Genomic DNA, 4,051 nt, shown 5'->3' on the forward strand with positions numbered 1-4,051 from the left:
AAATACATAAAAAATCAATATGAATACTAAATCAACCACTGGAACAAGGTTTTAAGGAGCAAGATTTTCTCTATTAAATATAATAGAGAAAAAATTCAAATATTACTCATCTAAGATGAAGATAGTTCATAAACATGAAAAACAAGGTGGACCTAAAAGAATAAAATTATTATTTTCTGTGTACTTTATAGGTAACTGTCCCTTTGTCACACATGAATAAAACTCACAGGAGTACATTTCCCTCAACTTGCAATATAGACACCAAAGGATGGCTATGGCCTCTATTTTGCAGGATATAAGAAAATGACCTAGTCCCAAGGTGGCCAGAGAAGGCAGCAGATGATATAAAGATATATTCATATTACAGGCATATATCATTTTATTATGCTTCATTTTATTGGGTTTTGAAGATATTGCATTTTTTACAATTGAAGGTTTACAGCCATCCTGTGTTGCACAAGTCTACTGGCGTCATTTTTCCAACAGCATTTGTTCATGTCATGTCTATGTGTCACATTTTAGCAATTCTTGCCATATTTCAAACGTTTTCATTATTAATATATTTGTTATGATGATCTGTGATCAGTGATTCTTTGATGTTACTATTATAAAAAGATTACTACTCGGTGAAGTCTCAGAGATGATTAACATTTTTTAGCAATAAAGTATTTTTAAATTAAGGTATGTACATTGTTTCTTTAGACATAATGCTATTGCACACTTAACAGACTACAGTATAGTGTAAACATAACTTTTATATGCACTGGGAAACAAAAAAATTCATGACTTGCTATATTGTGATATTCACTTTATTGCAGTGGTCTGGAACCAAGCCCACAATATCTGTGAAGTATGTCTATACTACATTTCCAGGGTTTCTCTATCTTCTCATGTTGTTGGTCACTGTGGTTTGTTTGACAGTCTATTGCAGACAATGTCTTGTGTTGAGCAATAGGAATTAATTGCTCACCACATTCAATGAATACTGAATGTCCTCTACCCTCAAGAAACTCACAGTGTTCTAGAGGAGGCAGCCATGCATATGAATTTTCCTTTGGAAGTGTCAAGGAAGGACCAACTAATTTCAGCTATGGGGAAAAGGGAAGGTGGTATTTGAACCTCTACTCATTCTTTTTATCACTTCAGCTCAATCATTCCTAGAGTACAATCCAACATTTATCTACATTTTATACAATAGCAGTTAATATTTCCTGAAGGCTTAATACATGCCCTTTTACATATTAATTATACAAGTAACCCAAATATTGGCAGAGGTCACTCTGGCTTTTGACATTTAGATAAATTAGTTTAAGTATCTATTATTCATTCTTTCGAGCCCAACACTTGCCCCAAGATTCCTGTGCTTCTAGGGACTTTTATTTTTTTACTTCTGAATTTAAGCCTCTGCTTTTACTGACATCTGAATCTTATTCTCTAATAACTATTTACAAAAGGCATTTTTGTGCGTAGCATACTTTACTAAAGGTTTGAGCAGGTCGAAGAATTTTACATGGCAAGAACACCAAGAAATTAAAATTAGTTACTTATGTTCTTAACAGCCTTTGGCCACCCTAACACTGAACAGTTTGAGCCACCTACTCCTCCATAGCTCAGAATTCCATAATTTCAATTGATTCTCTCTCTCTCTTCTTTCTCCTCATGACCCACAAAATCTATTCACTTCTCAAGCAGAGTTTTAATTATTTTTTATCGTCTTTTTCTAAAACATAGTTTCAGGACCTTATCTTCATATCTAAATAAATAGTTTAGTCTCTCTGCTCCTCCCCATTCAACAGACAGCCACATTTTCTTGTGCAATGCCAGCAATGTCCCTAAGACACAATGGTGAAGGTCACAGTAAATGGATTTGGCTGTATTGGGCACCTGGTCACAAGGGTTGCTTTTAACTATGGCAAAGTGAGTATTACCATTGATGACTGCTTCACTGACTACAACTACAAGTTTTACACATTCTGGTGTGATTCCACTAATGGCAAGTTCAATGGCACAGTCCAGTCTGAGAAGGGGAAGCTTGTCATCAGTGGGAAGCCCACCTCCATTTTCCAGGAGCAATATCCTGCCAATATCAAATGGGGTGCTGCTGGTGCTGAGTATGTTCTGGTGCCCTCACTGCCTTGGAGAAGACTGGGCCTCACATGAAGTGTAGAGCCAAAAGGCTCATCATCTCTGTCCCTTCTGCTGATAGCCCCATGTTTGTGATGGGCATGAACCATAAGAAGTACAACTCCCTCAAGATGGTCAGCAATGCCTCCTGCACTACCACCTGCTTGGCACCCCTGGCCAATGTCACTGTGGATGGACTCATGACCACAGTTCATACCATCACTGCTATCCTGAAGACCACTGATGGGCTCACTGGGAAACTGTACTCTGATGGATGAGGAACTGCCCAGAACATCATCTCTGCTTCTACTGGCACTGCCAAAGGCTTTGGGGAAAGGACATCCCTGAGCTGAATTGGAAATTCGCCGTCATGGCCTTCCATGCCTCCATCCCCAATGTGTTTGACATAGATCTGATGTGAGGCCTGGAGAAAGCTGCTAAATATGATATTATCAAGAAGAGGTAAAGCAGGCATTGGAAGGCACCCTAAAGACCACACTGGGCTACACTGAGAACCAAGTTTTCTATTGCGATTTTAGCAGTGACACCCCACTCTTCCTCCCTGGATGCTGGGGCTGGTATTGCCCTTAGCAAACACTTTGTCTAGCTGCAGCAGAAGGGTGGGAGGCCTTATGGTCCACATAGCGTCTGAGGAGTGAGAGCCCCTGGATCTCCAGCCCCAGCAAGTGCACGAGAGAGGCCCTCAGCTGCTGGGGAGTCCTTGCTCCAACTTGATCCCCCAACATACTGAGAATATCAAAATCTTTCATCCCAGAACCCCTAAAAAGGGGGAGGGGCTTAGTGAGCCTTACCTTTCATGTACCATCAATAGAAAATACACTGTACCCAGCCTAAATAAGCAGTTAACTTTTTCTAAATAAAGACAGTTCCTTTCATAAGAGAAATTCTGTTACCAACTATTGAAGTGATATATTTTCACTCTGCTACATATATTTTGTCTTGTTTACTTTTCATGATAACCCAGTGAACGATGCATTTTATCTCCATTTTATAGATTAGAAAACTAATACTGAATAAAGTTACCTGAAGTTAGAAAATTAAAGATCCAAGTATATAATCAAAACCTGATTCCAAAGGCCTGTGCTGTTATGATGTGTGTGTGTATGTGTGTATTTCTATTTATATATCTTACCGTGCTTGATTAAGAGAAATCTCAAAGCCTTAATCTGAAAAAGAAGAAATCACTATCATCTATCTAGAATAGCAGTTAAATATAGAATTGGAACCAATAACCATCAGAATCTTTTCCATCCCTGGAATTTAGTGAAACATTCATGTTTTGTTTGTTTTCTTTGAGTTTCTGTTTCCACATACTACAACTCAGAGGGAGAGAGAAATCACTTGACAAGTATGCTCACAGAATTCTAATCTGTGACCTCTAATTGAAGAGGGGTCATTAACAGTTTCGAGATCTTCTCTAAGCATATCCTTCTACAAAAAATAATTACCAGTAAATTTGAATACTACTCTTTAGAAGGTGTATAAAGCCATAATTCTTTGAATAACGTTTCCACATGAACATCATCCAGAGATTTAGAAATAAGATTCAGTCTTTTCTTTAAATGTAATCGGATGGCTGAGAAAACTGTGATTGCCAATACTGATGTTCAGAGTAGAGAGAACAACTTATCACAATGGATAGAGAGAAAATATGCATTCATAGCAAATACCTATATTTAGCACTGGTGCCTCTCCTGGCTTTTGTAGACATTCAGTAAATGTTTGCTACATTGAGCCAAATCTAGGAAGATAAATATTTCTAATATACATGTTCATATTGCCAAAATGTTGATAAACCACACTTCTACATGTAGAGGAGAAAGACTTAATTCTTTTAAAAGTTCATAGCTAATAAAGAAAATTTTGAGTTTAATATAATTTCTGAATTGAAGCACACTTAAGGCAG

At 37.6% G+C, this 4,051-nt stretch overlaps 1 pseudogene; it reads left to right on the plus strand.

Moving 5' to 3' along the window:
* The first annotated feature begins 1,842 nt into the window (after positions 1 to 1,842).
* Positions 1,843 to 3,064, plus strand: LOC111165756 (glyceraldehyde-3-phosphate dehydrogenase pseudogene; annotated as a pseudogene).
* The last annotated feature ends 987 nt before the right edge of the window (positions 3,065 to 4,051 follow it).

Source organism: Delphinapterus leucas, chromosome X (assembly GCF_059928025.1).
Source record: "Delphinapterus leucas isolate spDelLeu-1000000601 "Yukka" chromosome X, BTC_Dleu_Yukka2, whole genome shotgun sequence".
Lineage (NCBI taxonomy): Eukaryota > Metazoa > Chordata > Mammalia > Artiodactyla > Monodontidae > Delphinapterus > Delphinapterus leucas.